Here is a 16,562-nt window from a genome sequence, read left to right as displayed (position 1 = left end):
CATCCCTTGGCAAAATTATTCTAATAGGTAATTAAATTTGCATCTTATTTCCCATGTGATCTTGTTCTGCCTTTTTCTGCTAGATTCCCTCTATTATTCAGTATATTCTCCTGTGTTAGTAATTTATAGATCACAACCAAGTAGCTTCTTTAAAAAACTAAACAGATTGATTTTAAGTATCCCACTCATTCTAATCCTCAAATTGCTCTTGTGGCTCTTCTCTGAACCCACTCCAATTTTTCAGCATTCTTTCTAAAGGATGCACCCACCAGTAGTTGACACAGCAGTCCAGTAACAATCTCCCCAGTGTGGTATGCAGGGGTACTATAACCTCCCTACTCCCCTGCTGTATAACCCCCTGTTTACACATCCAAGGACTGTGTTAGTCCTTTTTGCTACAGCTTTGCTCTGGAAGTTCATAATCAGCTGGTTACCTACAGTGGCCCCCTACATTATTTTTGATGTCACTGTGTTCCAGGGTACAGTCCCTGACCCTGAAAGTGTGACCTAAATTCTGTGTTCTAAATGTAAGACCTTGTGTTTGGAAATATTGGTAGAGGATTGCATGCTTTGTCGTTTCTGTAGGCCAAGTACTTTGCACACATTGGGAGCTCCTATGAGCATCCTTCATTCTCCCTGTCCCCAAGATCTGTGGGTGGGTGTCACCCTTCCATCCCCCTCTATTTCAGGAACTTGCTTCAACTTCCCACAGTCTCCCTCCAACTAGGTGTTCCGTGTGCCCACCATTCAAGGGCCTTCCATTCTTCTCACGGAAGTGTCTCTGTGTGTGTTCCATTACTCTCATTCCCCTATGCCCCCCATTTCTCCTATTCCAGGGTCTTTCAATCTTCCCCAGCCAGGGATGCTATGTGCCCTCATTCCCTTTTCCCTCACCGTGCCAGGGGCTCTGCATGGCCCCCAGGTTTTTGTCTTTCTCCCATGCCATGGGCTCTGTGTGACCCCTTTCCCCACACCCAGGTCCCCCAATCTCTGCTGGAGTGGCTTTGTGTACTCCATTTTCCCCTTCCTCCATACCAGGATCCTCATTCTCTCCTCCCTCATGCCAGGGGCTGTGTTCACACTACAGCACTCCCCCCCCCATATTCCCTCATGGTTGTTCTTTCTGTCTGGGAGACTAACATTTTGACATCCTGAATGATTTAACTCTGTTGGGAGGATACACAGCAATGAAATAGGAGTACTGTTATGCTGGAAGGCATTAATGGGTGCTATCAACCAACTGTTTGATCTATAGACCATTGCAGAGGTGCTTGCATCAGTTGGCTGTGCTAAAGAGCTAACAGGAGCTTTGTATCTCCCCCATTTTTCTGATTTTTCCCAAAAAATCAGTAAAGTTCTGGCCATTGATGCCTAGAGCATTCCCTGAAATTTTTTGGAATTGATTTTGTTACAGACAGAGAAATGCTGAGTGTGAAAACTTCACAAGCTCAGTCAGAAACACGTAGTTTGATTGCATCCTGTTTACAAGTGATCCAGATTGTTCTGAAACAGTGATCTGTCCCCCTCATTTACTAATCCACCAACCTTAGTCTCATCTGAAACATTATCAATTATTTTATATTATAGATCATTGATTAAAAATATTAAATAGCATTGGGCCAAGAACTAAGGGCTGAGCAACCCTCAGTTGATAATAGTTAATGAATAGGTATGTTTTTATATTTATCTGTTAGCTTTGAATATATTCAATATGACTCATGTTGATTTTGTTTAGTGCTTGTTTTTAATCAGAATGTTGTGCAGTACTTAGCTGCTTTGCAAAAGTGCTATCAGTACTATTACCTTTATTAACCAGATTTGTAATCTTGTCTGGCTACGGGCACAGTTTTTGTTGTTGTTTTTCAGGGGGGAGGGGGGGCCTGGGGGTAGAGTGTTCCACAGGGTAGCAGTGGGTACAGTTAATAGGGAAAGTGATGAGGTTACAAGATCTGGCTGGGGACAGAGGATGCACAGTTAGTGGGGAGGGGAGCAAAGGTGACAGTAGTAGAAATACAGTTCAGCTCAGGGAAACCCTCTTAGGGCCTGCAGCAGCAGGATAGGAGATGGGTGGAGGGGAAGCAACTGGAAAACACAGGTAAGGACATGCGTGTGTTTTCAACCAAAACATTTTAAGACCTGGTCAACAGCTGAAATTTCTAACTGGTGTAACTATTTTGGTTATGGATGTGACTTGTATAATTATTTTACTAACAAGTAAAAGCCTACTGTATATTCAGTTAAACCACTATAAAACATAGGCACCGACTCCGTGGTGCTCAGGGGCTGGAGCACCCACGGGGAACAATGAGTGGGTGCTCTGCACCCACTGGCAGCCAAGCTCCCCCTTCCTCGCCTCCTTCTCTCCCACCTGAGTGCGACATATCCCCCTTCTTCCCCCTCCCTCCCAGCACTTCCCGTCCCCCTGCCACTAATAGCTGTTTGGTGGCGCTTAGAGCTTTTTGGGAGGGAGGGGGAGGAGCAGGGATGTGGCGCGCTCAGAGGAGGAGGTGGGGCAGCGGTGGGGACTTGGGGGAAGGGGGTGGAATGGGGGTGGGACGGGGGAGTCAGGGGCGGGGGGAGTGTCGAGCATCTATGGGGCAGAAGGGAAGTCAGCACCTCTGCTATAAAGGTGGCTTAAACAAGCAGTTATTCCCCTTTGTGTACAGAAATAAAAGCACCTCTACACTAATATAACTGCATCCACACTAGGGAGATGGTACTGCTTTAATCATACAGTTATAGTTAATGTGGTGCATATTTTGTATGTAGACGTGTCCAAAGTTGACAATGTCCCTCTGTGGGAAACAGACTCCTAGGAAAATGTATAAACAGAGAAAGGCAAGGAATGTAAGACAGGACAACCAATAGCTTAACAAAGGTATTATTGAAAATAATTAACAGAACACCCCCCCCAAACGAAGTGCCATTTAATACACTTTGGGTAAGCAGTGCCCCATGTTGGAGACACTTCCCATATTTTGTCACCAGTCCCTATTTTGCACGCTGAGAGGGCTACTGCTCACCCTAGCTTGGTAGTTTCAGGATGAGGAGTTAGGGAGGATGAAAATCCATCTGTGCTTCACTTCCCAGCACTACAAGAGAACCCCTGCTTTCCCAGAACTCTGCCTCCTGGCCAGGCCTACTCTGTAGCAGGAATGATGGCTCATCTGGGAGGCAGGAAACTGGGTAATTTTTAACATTCCTGCCTGATAGAAAACTCCAGCTCACATATTTCAAACAGAGAACTAAACTGAAGGCAGGTCTACACTACAAATTTACACTGGCGCAGCTGCACCAGTGCAGTGTGTTTGGTGAAGATGCTCCAAGCCAACAGAAGAAAGCTTTCCTGTTGGCTTAATAATGTCACCTCTGTGAAAGGCGGTAGTTATATTGGTGGGAGAAGCTCTCCTTCCAAAATAGCACTGTCTACATGGTGGGGGGGGTTAAGGTCAGTATAACTACATTGCTCATGGGTGTGGATTTTTCACACCCTGAGTGATGTAGTTATATAGAAGTAAGTATGTAGTGTAGACCAAACCCGACACAAGTAATTTTAGTCAGAGCTGCCTCAAGAGAAAAAGTGATTCACATACCTCCTGTCTGATATCTAACTGGCATGGGGCATCACTTAACTACGTGAACACCTTGTAGTTTACAATGTACATTAGGCCTGGTAAGAGCACTTTGTATTAAATTTTATATTCTATTAGTAAGACTTAACTGTAACAAGAAAGGGAACATTTCCCTTCCCTAATTCTTGTGCAGTTATGTTCACAACCTTTATTTGCATTACTAGAGTTTTTTGTATTTTTTTGATTTTTTTGTTTGTTTTGGTGATGGGGGGATTCTCAGATTAGCAGTTACTGCTGGTCTTACAGAAGCCCCATGTGTGCAGATGCACCTACTACAATATAAGCAGCAGCAGCTAGCATCAAAGGGAGAAGTTAGGAGGCACTGCATCCCACAGCATGTAGGTTCCATCTCTGTAGTACTAGCACTAGCAGTGTGAAGTGGAGGAGACACTCCTCTTGACCTCTGTGATGTTTCAGCGTGTGTGGGGGTTTCATGAGAGCAACACTGACCAAATCCCAGGAGAAGAGACAGATCTGAGAAATTGCCTGTGCTTAATGGCATTAACATGTCAAAGTTCTGAAGGGGGGCTGAGTTGCCCCTTTGCTACTGCTATTGTTTGGCTGGGGACAGTTTTCTGTGGGGCTCAGTTAAAAGGGCAGGAGTGCTTTAGGCTGTGCTGAGGCAGCTGAACCTTCAGTACAGAACAAGAGCAACTTTAGGCTTGTCTGAACAGAGAATTGTACCAGTTTCACTCAGGCCATGTCTATACTATGCGTACTATACTGGCATAATCACGTAGTGCAGACACAGCTTGCGGTGACATGGGTTTTTCTCTGGGTGTAGGAACACCATCTCACCAAGCAATGGTAGCTAGGTTGACAGAAGCATCCTTTCATCAGCCTAGGTGCATCTACTCTGGAGGTTAGCTTGGCATAACTATGGCACTCAGCAATGTGGTTTTGTCACATCCCTGAGCAATATGGCTATGTCAAACTAAATTTTAAGTGTAGAACAAGCCTAAAGATGGGATGTTACACTGATTTAGTGAAACTGGTGCAACTTTGGATGTGGAAGAGCTTTGTTAGCCAGTGCCCAGGAGCAGGCTCAGATTGTCATTCCTCTAAATTTTGTTTTAAATTCTTCTCCAACCTTAGCTCACACTTGTAGGCCAGGGTTGGAGCTTTCAGAATTAGAGTGGGATTTTTCCAAAGAGTATTGGCTTAACCATTCCCAGTGAAACAAACGGTACAATTCCCATTCACTTCAATGGGATCAGTTATGGCAATGTCCAATGCTTTTGAAAATCCCATCTTTAGCCATCGTGGGGATTTTGTTGAGTGAAAGAAGTCTTAAAAGGCTATGTCTACACTACAGACCTTACAGTGGTGCAGCTGTACTGCTGCAGCCGCACCTCTGTAAGGTCTCCCATGTAGCTGCTCTATGCCAATGGGAGAGAGCTCTCCCATCAGCATAATTAAACAACCCCCAATAAGCAGCAGTAGGTATATCGGCAGCATCTTCCACCGACAGCGGCACAGACAGCTGCAGCGGCACAGGAGCTAGCAAACAGAGCTCTAAACAGGGGAGTTTGAGTGGGAGTTTGCAAGGGGAGTTTGGATTGTGGTGCTTGTTTGGGGTTTGCTTTTGCTGGGGGGGGTGGTCTTTTTGGTGTGGCTTGTGTTTCCCAGATTAACAGGATTTAGGTGGGAAGGAGATGACAGATACAGAGGCAGCTGTGGGAGTGACTCCTGTAGTGAAAGACACATTGAGGATGACTGGATGTGGAAGCTGTGGTATGTACATGATCCTGGAGGGGGGAACCGGTAAGAGTTTTTTCTGCATGAAATGCCGTCTGATAGAGCTGATGGAGGAAAAGATCCGAGGTTTGGAGATGCAGGTGGAAAGTCTGGTTGAGTTTAGGAAGGGGTTTGAGCAGATGATGGAGCAAAGATATGAGGTATCTGAAGGGAAAAGCTCAGACTCACAGATGGAAGCAGGGCTGGGGAATTTTGAGGAGAGACTGGGTGAGGAAAGTGGTCAGTGGAAACATGTGACTCAAAGAACCAGGCAGAGAAAAAGACGGGCTAGTGAAGGAGAAATAGAGCTTAGGAACAGGTTTGCAGAGTTGGAAAATGAAGAAGGGGCTCAGCAGGTACTTGTTGAAGGTGGAAGGGTAAGGAAGAAGAGAAGAGAGGCTAGTCCTATAGGAAAAGGGAAAGAGTCAAGGGAGACTACAACAAATATGAGCCCCAGGAGGATACAGGATGGGTTGAAGAGGATTGTAAGGGAAAATAGGAATGGAAAGAACTTGCAGCCAGAGGGAACGGGGAGAGACTGGAGAATAGCACTGTCACCAGGAAAAGGCAGGTCTATGTGATCGAGGACTCTTTATTGAGAAGAATAGACAGGCCTGTAACTAGAGCTGATCCTGAGAATAGAAGGGTGTGCTGTCTTCCGGGTGCTAAGATACGGGATGTAGACCTGAGGTTGAAAAGGATCCTCAAGGGAGCGGGAAAGAATCCCCTAATTATCCTTCATGTGGGAACAAATGATACAGCCAGATTCTCGCTGGAAAGTATCAAGGGAGACTATGCTAGGCTGGGGAAGACACTTAAGGAAATTGAGGCTCAGGTGATCTTTAGCGGGATCCTTCCTGTTCCTAGAGAAGGGCAACAAAGGTCTGACAAGATTATGACTGTCAACAGATGGCTTAGGCAGTGGTGCTATAAGGAGGGCTTTGGGATGTATGGCCACTGGGAGGCATTCACGGACAGAGGTCAGTTCTCTCGGGATGGACTTCATCTGAGTAGGGAAGGAAATAGACTTCTAGGATCGAGGCTGGCACAACTGATAAAGAGAGCTTTAAACTAGGAATTGGGGGGAGATGGATGGGAGATGTCCAGAAAATCTCCACGCCAGATTTTAGCATTGAGAGGGAAGAAGATGAAGTAAGAAAGGATACAGCCATGGGTAGGAGAATGTATATAAGGAGCGAGGGCAGTGTAGATACTAGTCTAATAGGTTATACTGGCTGTAGAATGACTGTGCCTAATAGGGTACAAAATGTGAGCGAGGCCAAACAGCAAAAATTAAGATGTTTGTACACCAATGCGAGGAGTCTAGGTAACAAAATGGAGGAACTAGAGCTACTGGTGCAGGAAGTGAAACCAGATATTATAGGGATAACAGAAACATGGTGGAATAGTAGTCATGACTGGACTACAGATATTGAAGGGTATGTGTTGTTTAGGAAAGACAGAAACAAAGGTAAAGGGGGTGGAGTAGCATTGTATATCAAAGATGAGTTAGAATGTAAAGAAATAAGAAGCGATGCAATGGATAAGACAGAGTCCATCTGGGCAAAAATTACATTGGGGAAGAAAACTATTAAAGCCTCTCCTACGATAGTGCTTGGGGTGTGCTATAGACCTCCGGGATCTAATTTGGATATGGATAGAGCCCTTTTTAATGTCTTTAATCAAGTAAATACTAATGGAAACTGCGTGATCATGGGAGACTTTAACTTCCCAGATATAGACTGGAGGACCAGTGCTAGTAATAATAATAGGGCTCAGATTTTCCTAGATGCGATAGCTGATAGATTCCTTCATCAAGTAGTTGCTGAACCGACTAGAGGGGATGCCATTTTAGATTTAATTTTGGTGAGTAGCGAGGACCTCATAGAAGAAATGGTTGTAGGGGAGAAGCTTGGCTCAAGTGATCATGAGCTAATTCAGTTCAAACTAAATGGAAGGATTAACAAAAATAAATCTGCAACTAGGGTTTTTGATTTCAAAAGGGCTGACTTTCAAAAATTAAGGAAATTAGTTAGGGAAGTGGATTGGACTGAAGAACTTATGGATCTAAAGGTAGAGGAGGCCTGGGATTACTTTAAATCAAAACTGCAGAATCTATCGGAAGCCTGTATTCCAAGAAAGGGGAAAAAATTCATAGGAAGGAGTTGTAGACCAAGCTGGATGAGCAAGCATCTTAGAGAGGTGATTATAAAGAAGCAGAAAGCATACAGGGAATGGAAGATGGGAGGGATCAGCAAGGAAAGCTACCTAATTGAGGTCAGAACATGTAGGGATAAAGTGAGACAGGCTAAAAGTCGAGTAGAGTTGGACCTTGCAAAGGGAATTAAAACCAATAGTAAAAGGTTCTATAGCCATATAAATAAGAAGAAAACTAAGAAGGAAGAAGTGGGTCCGCTTAACACTGAGGATGGAGCGGAGGTTAAAGATAATCTAGGCATGGCCCAATATCTAAACAAATACTTTGCCTCGGTCTTTAATAAGGCTAAAGAGGATCTTGGGGATAATGGTAGCATGACAAATGGGAAGGAGGATATAGAGGTAGATATTACCATATCAGAGGTAGAAGCGAAACTGAAACAGCTTAATGGGACTAAATCGGGGGGCCCAGATAATCTTCATCCAAGAATATTAAAGGAATTGGCACCTGAAATTGCAAGTCCATTAGCAAGAATTTTTAATGAATCTGTAAACTCAGGAATAGTACCGAATGATTGGAGAATTGCTAATATAGTTCCTATTTTTAAGAAAGGAAAAAAAAGTGATCCGGGTAACTACAGGCCAGTTAGTTTGACATCTGTAGTATGCAAGGTCCTGGAAAAATTTTGAAGGAGAAATTAGTTAAGGACATTGAAGTCAATGGTAAATGGGACAAAATACAACATGGTTTTACAAAAGGTAGATCGTGCCAAACCAATCTAATCTCCTTTTTTGAAAAAGTAACAGATTTTTTAGATAAAGGAAATGCAGTGGATCTAATTTACCTAGATTTCAGTAAGGCGTTTGATACCGTGCCACATGGGGAATTATTAGTTAAATTGGAGAAGATGGGGATCAATATTAACATCAGAAGGTGGATAAGGAATTGGTTAAAGGGGAGACTGCAACGGGTCCTACTGAGAGGCGAACTGTCAGGTTGGAGGGAGGTTACCAGTGGAGTTCCTCAGGGATCGGTTTTGGGACCAATCTTATTTAATCTTTTTGTTACTGACCTTGGCACAAAAAGTGGGAGTGTGCTAATAAAGTTTGCAGATGATACAAAGCTGGGAGGTATTGCCAATTCGGAGAAGGATCGGGATATTATACAGGAGGATCTGGATGACCTTGTAAACTGGAGTAATAGTAATAGGATGAAATTTAATAGTGAGAAGTGTAAGGTTATGCATTTAGGGATTAATAACAAGAATTTTAGTTATAAGTTGGGGACGCATCAATTAGAAGTAACGGAAGAGGAGAAGGACCTTGGAGTATTGGTTGATCATAGGATGACTATGAGCTGCCAATGTGATATGGCTGTGAAAAAAGCTAATGCGGTTTTGGGATGCATCAGGAGAGGCATTTCCAGTAGGGATAAGGAGGTTTTAGTACCGTTATACAAGGCACTGATGAGACCTCATCTAGAACACTGTGTGCAGTTCTGGTCTCCCATGTTTAAAAAGGATGAATTCAAACTGGAGCAGGTACAGAGAAGGGCTACTAGGATGATCCGAGGAATGGAAAACTTGTCTTATGAAAGGAGACTTAAGGAGCTGGGCTTGTTTAGCCTAACTAAAAGAAGGTTGAGGGGAGATATGATTGCTCTCTATAAATATATCAGAGGGATAAATATAGGAGAGGGAGAGGAATTATTTAAGCTCAGCACCAATGTGGACACAAGAACAAATGGGTATAAACTGGCCACCAGGAAGTTTAGACTTGAAATCAGACGAAGGTTTTTAACCATCAGAGGAGTGAAGTTTTGGAATAACCTTCCAAGGGAAGCAGTGGGGGCAAAAGATCTATCTGGTTTTAAGATTCTACTCGATAAGTTTATGGAGGAGATGGTATGATGGGATAATGGGATTTTGGTAAGTAATTGATCTTTAAATATTCAGGGTAAATAGGCCAAATCCCCTGAGATGGGATATTAGATGGGTGGGATCTGATTTACTATAGAAAACTCTTTCCTGGGTATCTGGCTGGTGAATCTTGCCCATGTGCTCAGGGTTTGGCTGATTGCCATGTTTGGGGTCGGGAGGGAGTTTTCCTCCAGGGCAGATTGGAGAGGCCCTGGAGGTTTTTTTTTTTTTGCCTTCCTCTGTAGCATGGGGCATGGTTGACTGGAGGGAGGCTTCTCTGCTCCTTGAAGTTTTGAACCATGATTTGAGGACTTCAATAGCTCAGACATGGGTGAGGTTTTTCATAGGAGTGGGTGGGTGACATTCTGTGGCCTGCGCTGTGCAGGAGGTCGGACTAGATGATCAGAGTGGTCCCTTCTGACCTTAGTATCTATGAATCTATGACATAGCACTATCCACACCTGCACTTTTGTCCGTGAAACTTAAGTTGGTTGGGTGTGGTTTTTTTTCACACCCGTCTGACAAAATGCTAGTGTAGACATAGACTTAGACTCTGAAGAGGGACAGTAAACATAGCATTGTGGGTGTAATACCAGCCACTGGTATCAGTGGATAATGACTACTGCCATGTGACCTCTGAAATACTGACCCAGATCAGGTGTGACTGGAAATAGAGTTCAATTTCTTCCCAGCATGCCTGGTGTCAGATTCTTATTCTATTATAGTGGGTTCAATTTTTATCAGCTCTCAGTGACTCCATCTTAAAGAATGGAGTATGGCTTCTTCTCCCAAGCCTTACAAAACTAACATAACTAAATCATTGAATAAACTTACGTGGTCCCCAAAGGCAGTAGCGCTGATTTGGATGCACATATTTTGTAGACAATAACTGAACTTTAAATTGTTTCTACAATCTCTTTCTACTGTGATAGATTAATAAAGGCTGGAGGGATTTCTCATAAAGTTGTGAGAATGTACAACAGGGTTTCCTAACATATACGTGAGTGTTTGCTACTATGAACTTTGTGTTCACCTGTGAGATCCCCTAGCTTCTAACTGCCTCCAATCCTGGATCCCAGCCTGTCTCCCCTTCTCACTCCTTCTATCACCATTATTCATTTTCTTTCTTTCACCTTCAAGAATGCTGCTACTTCACCTAATGTTTGATTAGGAACCAATTTATTAGAAAGATTGTCTCATGGACACTCCCCCCACCCCCATTAGTGATTGCCTGGTCATAGCTCTGCCATTGGATTAGCTCTACTTCTCTGCCCACTGGAGGCTGCCCAGCCTTACTTTTCTTCCTACTGGCCATTAACCATCCCCCCATCTCCTCTCCCACTGATGATCACTAGGCTTTAGCTCCCATCCTATGTGCACAGTCCCATCTCCTCTGACTGGTCAGTTTCCTCCCCAGCTGCCTGTACCTTCAAACCCCATAACATACCAGTGGTAGCTACAACTATTGTCTCCATCTGATTGCATTTGTGTGTGCGCATCTGTATACACACCAAAAACTGTTCTAAGTCTATAGCAGTGGTTCTCAAATGCATTTAATTGGGGCCCCCCCTTCCTTGTGTCTGTAGTCATTTATGCCCCTCCCCCCCAGTACATATACTGCCAGCCAGTTCTGAAAGAAGAGCAGAGGCTGCTGGGCGGACCCCAGCTCTGAAGGCAGCACTCCAGAAGTAAGGGTGGCAATATGAAAAGCGATATTTGTCAATATCACTTTTCACAACAGACTTAGTGCCCCATTGCCACCCTTACTTCTGTGCCGCTGCTGCTACCCCAGGACTGAGAGCCAGAGCCCTGCCACTTCCAGGGGGGGATATGTGGGTGGGGGAGAGGAGAGCCTGAGCCCGTGGGGTGTGGCTCTGGCTATCCCTGCCTCCTGGGTGTGCACAGCCCTTTTTCAGGAGTCTGAGCCACAGGGCTGGGGGCAGTTGGCCTGACAGCCAGAGCTCTTTAAAATAAAATAAAATAAAATAAATAAAAAAAGCACACAGCTCTTGCCTCCCTTGACACATTCCCGGGAGGGCCCAACCCATAGTTGGAGAACCACTGGCTAGAGTGTAAATAAATAAAACAGAAAGAGGTGACAATCACTTCAGGGACATATTTATATATTTTAGCTCTCTTGAGAATGTGACAATTAAGTTCTGCATAGATCATGGTTTGGGCACTGCTGCCCCAGAATAAACTCCTCTGTGATCAAGCATCAGGGGGTAGCCGTGTTCTGTAATTTTCACTCTATGCATCTGAAGAAGTGGTTTTTTACCCACTAAAGCTTATGCCCAAATAAATCTGTTAGTCTTTAAGGTGCCACCGAATTCCTTGTTGTTCCTCTGTGATCCCAGTTCGCTTTCTAGCATCCCACTTCTTTCCTACATCTTAAAACTCCTTGAATGAGTTCTCTACGCCCAGTGCACTGACTTTCTCTTCTCCAACTCCCTCCTTGATCTCCTCCTCCCCTGCTTCTGCTCTTCCCCTCCAAGTCTCTTCTCCATTCTTATTCTCCTCAATCTCATCCCAGACCCCTCTCCTACTCTTTAAGGCCCTCTCTTTCGTGGGGTTTAATGGCTCTATACACAAAGGGCCAGTATTAAGGATGCACAGGTGCTTCCTAGATTTTGAGTGCTTCACTTTGCAACCTTAATATTTTGACAGGTTTTTTATATATAATTTAATATTTACATTGCAATAGGCCTCAGGGGCCAAAATTGGGATCAGGTCCCCCTTGTACTGCACATTTAAGGAGAGAGTCATTTGCTTTATGAAGCGTACCATCTAAGATGTATGTTATATGACAGGTGGGGATAGAGGGATACACTGTTTATCTTAAGACATTAGTCTTTAAGGTGGCACCGGACTCCTTACTGTTTATATACATACTATAAAAAGTATTTTTTCCAATCTTGCAAATGATTTGTTCCCTTTTCCCCCTCATCCTAGCTGCCACCACTTGGCAGATTTCTTCTAGACTTGAGTGGAGATTTAAAGCAGGAGAGGGCAGTTACTGGCCATCCAGATCAGTTGAGGGAGGCGTTCAGTGAAAAAGGGGTGGTATGGAAGATGTGAGAAGCTGATGAACAGGTAGGTGAGCTGGCATTGCTGGTGAAGCAGGTTATCTTGTGACTCTACCCATTGCTCCTGTCCCAGTTATCTTGTCTCTCTCCATCACATCTTGAAACATTCTCTTCCTCTTCATCTCTGCTGCCGCAACCCAGGGTCATGCCCTGGTTCTCTTTGACCTGGACTCCTGTAGTCGCCTCTTCTTCAGCCTTCCTGGCTCTCTCTTCTTCCATCTAACACACTGCAGCTAAAATCCATTTCCTTCCCTGCAGCTTCAGCCATGCATTCTCCTCCCTGTATCCTATTGCTGCCCTCTGCCTTTCTGAATCCAATCCCAGCTCCTTGCCTCACTTTCTCAGTGCCTGCAGAGCAGCCCTTTCTCACTGTGACTCCCCATTGGGTTACTCCCCTTGGGGGTATGAAATTGGAGGGGGAGATGTTGGGTGAGGGGATGGGGTTCCCCAGGGAAGGAGTGGGGAAGCAAGTGAGAGGATGGGGAGAAGTTGTGGGTTGGGAATTGAGGGGGCAGGTGAGTGTCCTTGGGAGGGGATTGGAGTGGGGAGGGATGAGGGTATTTCCAAGGAGTAAATTGAGGGCACATGCGTGGGGATCTCAGATGGAATCAAGGGGAAGAGAATGGAAGGGATCCCAAAAGATGCATGGAACTGTGGTGAAGGATGTGTTTGAGGGGTTAGGGAGGATCGGTGGGGGATGGGGGGTGTTCCCAAGAAGTAAATTGAGGGGGCGGATGGGGGGGTGTTCCCAAGAAGTAAATTGAGGGGGCGGATGGGAAGGAGGGCATGTGAAAGGTATTGGGTTGTGTAGAACTGGGCAGATGGGTGAAGGGAGGTGGGTGTACCATCAATATGGGTGGGGAGGTTGGGAGTGAAATGGGTATGTGTACAAGGGGAGGATGGGGGAAGATGAAGGGTGTATCCAGGAGAATGGGGTACACCAGATGATAGGTAAGAAAGGGAATGGATGTGTGAGAGGGGTGGGGATGACAGGAAATAATAGCATCCAGAGGGGATGGGGGTTTCCATTTGGGGGAATGGGTATGTGTGAGAGGATGGGGGTATTCATGAGGGAGGACAGGATGGAGGAATGACAGGAAACAACAGGAGTACTTGTGGCACCTTAGAGACTAACAAATTTATTTGAGCATAAGCTTTCGTGAGCTACAGCTCACTTCATCGGATGCATCCGATGAAGTGAGCTGTAGCTCACGAAAGCTAATGCTCAAATAAATTTGTTAGTCTCTAAGGTGCCATAAGTACTTCTTTTCTTTTTGCGAATACAGACTAACACGGCTGCTACTCTGAAAAGGAAACAACAGTGTTCAGAAAGGATGTTGTGTATGAGAGAGGATAGAGGTGTACCAGGGAGGCATGCAAGGCAATGGGACTGTCCAAGGCATGGTGGAGAGAGAGAGAGAGAGAGAGAGAGAGAAAAAGGGGATGAGGAGCGTCCAGGGTGATGTGGGGGAGGGGAGCGTCCCTGGAGGGAGAGGTTGTGTAATGGAACGGGTGTGTGTGAGGGGACAAAGGGATCCCCAGGGGATGGGGCATGTCCAAGGGAAAAGGGTGTGTGCGGAGGAGGGAGGTGGGATGTCTCTGGGGGGCTGGAAGATGTGTGAGGGGATGATGGGGTGTGCTCAGGATGATGGGATGTCTCCTGGGGGAGAGGAGTGTGTGTGTGGAGGGGAGGGAAAATGGGGTGTGTCCTGGTGAAGAGGATTGTGTGTGTGAGGGGATGGAGGGGTCCACAGGAGATGTAGCATGTGTCTGGGGGAAAAGGGTGTGTGCGCAGAGATGGGGGGTTCTGGGGGGAGAGGGCTGTGTGTATGAAAGGGTATAGGACATGCAGGGCAAGCTCCAGGCACCAGCGTTCCAAGCAGGTTCTTGGGGTGGTAGTCAGAAAGGGGCAGCAGAGTTTCCGCCGCAGCGGCAATTCGGCGGCAGCTTCTCTCTCTCCCGCCAGCCGTGGCAGTAATTCGGCAGCGACAGGTTTTTTCACTGCTTGGGGCAGCAAAAACGGTAGAGCCGGCCCTGGGGATATGTCCGGGGAAGAGGAGTGTGTTTGTTTGAGGGGATGGGGAATCCTTGAGGGGGGAAGAGCAGCGCGAGAGGGGTGGGGGGTGTCCAGGGATGATGGGTTGTGTCCAGAGGAGAGTGTGTGTGTGTGGAGGGGGGTGGGGGGGAAGGGGCAGGGGAGGGGCATGGTGGGGGGTCCCCAGAGGCAGAGGGGAGTGTGTATATGAAGTGGTGGGAAGCCCCTGGGAGGGTCCCGGAATGATGGGGCTATTCAGGGAGAGAGGTGTGTGTGTGTGTGTATATATATATATATGTGAGAGGAGATGGAGGGGTGTCCCTGGGGGGAAGAGGGGTGTGTGTGTGAGGATGCGAGAGTCCCATGGGGAGAGGGGGTCAGGATATGAGATGAGATGCAGGAGTGTATCTGGGGGGATGGGGTGTCTTGGGGGGGTGATGGGAGATGGGGTATGTGTGTGAGTGGATGGGGTGTTGCTGGGGGGTCCCTAGGAGAATGGAGAGTGTCTGGAGAGATGAGGGGGTGGGAGGGAAGGGGTTGTCCCTGTGTGTGGGGGGGTGCTGTGAGGGAATGGGATGTGGGATGGAGAGAACAGCTGAGATTGGGTAGGTCCCTGTGGCATGGGACAGGGCGGGTAGAAGGATGTGTGTGAGAGAGAGAGAGAGCGAGGTGGTGGGGAAGAGGATGTCTGGGTCTAGGTGGGTTCCTGGGGGACGGGGCAGAGTCAGGTTGGAGGGTCCATGCGTGTGTGTGAGGAGAGGTGGGGTTGTTTCTGAGGGGAGGGGGGACTGTGTGGAATAGGGTGTAGGGGGAGTCCCAGGGTGGTAGCAAAGGGGGTTCCCCAGGAGGGGGTGGATCTCCCTATGGGGATATGTGTGAGAAAATGTGTCCCTGGAGGGAGATGAGGGGGCTGGGGTGGAAGGGGGTGGGTCCCTGGGAGACAGGGTGTGTGTGAGGAATGGCGAGGTTCCAGGAGGGGTGGGGGTTTATGAGGGTGTGAGAGAGGTGGGGGTGTCCATGGGGGGAGGTGGGCCTATGGGTGAGGAGGGATAGGGAATGCTAGGGAATGGGTGGGTCCCAGGGGTGTGAGGAGAGGTGAGGGTACTGTGGGTTGAGAGGGCCCAGCAGGGCAGGGGTCTGGGGTGTGAGGAGAGCCAGGGGTCTCCCTGGGGGGGGAGTCGACCTGGTGGGATAGGGGGGTGCCAGAAGTGGGCAGGTCCCCATGGAGCAGGGGTCCAGAGGGATGAGGAGAGGGGAAGGAGTCCTGGGGGGGGCCCCCCAAGAATAGGCAGGGCCCAGCAGGGATCTGGGTGTGTGTGAGAGGTGGGGGTGTCCCTGGGGGAGGAGACCAAGGGGGGTTGGGGCTGAGAAGTCCCGGGGGGAGGGTGCCCCAGTGGAGGTGGGGCAGAGTCTAGGGGGGTGAAGAGAGGTAGGGGTGTCGAAGGGGAGGGGGTCCCTGGGAATGGGCGTGGCCGGGTGGGGTCGGGGGATGTCAGTGGGGGGAGGGGGCGCTTGGGAGGGTGCCCGGCAGTGGGCGGGACCCGGATTATGAGGAGAAGTGGGGGTGTCCATGGGGGAGGGGTAGAGGGGTCCCTGCGAGTGGGCGTGGCCCGGCGGGGAAGAGCGGTGGGGTGTCCGTGGGGGCCGGGGGGCGAGGAGAGTCGGGGTGTCAGTGGGGGAGGAGGCCCATGGGGGGGCCGGCAGTGGGCGGGGCCCGGCGGGTGAGAAGTGGGGGGGCGTCCGGGGGGGCGGGGGTCCGGGCACAGCCCAGCCCGTGGGCGGTGCCGTGTCCCGGGCCCCCGCCGAAGCCCCGCCCGGCCGCGCTGTCACTCACCGCCCGGGGGAGACGCTCCAGCTCCAGGGAGGCGGCGGCGGAGCCCGGAGCGGGCCGGGCGGCTCCTGAGTGGCGCAGGTAGGGGCCGGAGCGGGCCGGGACCGGGAGCCGCCCCCGCACGCTCGCCGGGTAGGGGCGCTCGGGGCCGAGGCCAGATATGGC

General features: G+C 48.0%; 1 protein-coding gene across 1 annotated transcript in view; it reads left to right on the top strand.

Annotated features, from left to right (window-relative positions):
- Nucleotides 1–16,347: 16,347 nt before the first annotated feature.
- Nucleotides 16,348–16,562, top strand: part of ZMYM3 (zinc finger MYM-type containing 3) — a 55,877-nt gene continuing 55,662 nt past the window's right edge. The window contains exon 1 of the mRNA XM_038416214.2: nucleotides 16,348–16,478. The gene's annotated coding sequence lies outside the window, so the exon portion shown is untranslated. The remainder of the gene's footprint in view (nucleotides 16,479–16,562) is intronic.

This window comes from Dermochelys coriacea, chromosome 9 (assembly GCF_009764565.3).
Source record: "Dermochelys coriacea isolate rDerCor1 chromosome 9, rDerCor1.pri.v4, whole genome shotgun sequence".
Classification (NCBI taxonomy): domain Eukaryota; kingdom Metazoa; phylum Chordata; order Testudines; family Dermochelyidae; genus Dermochelys; species Dermochelys coriacea.
The sequence above is the reverse complement of the archived record's forward strand: the minus strand, read 5'-3'. Positions and strand labels throughout refer to the sequence as shown.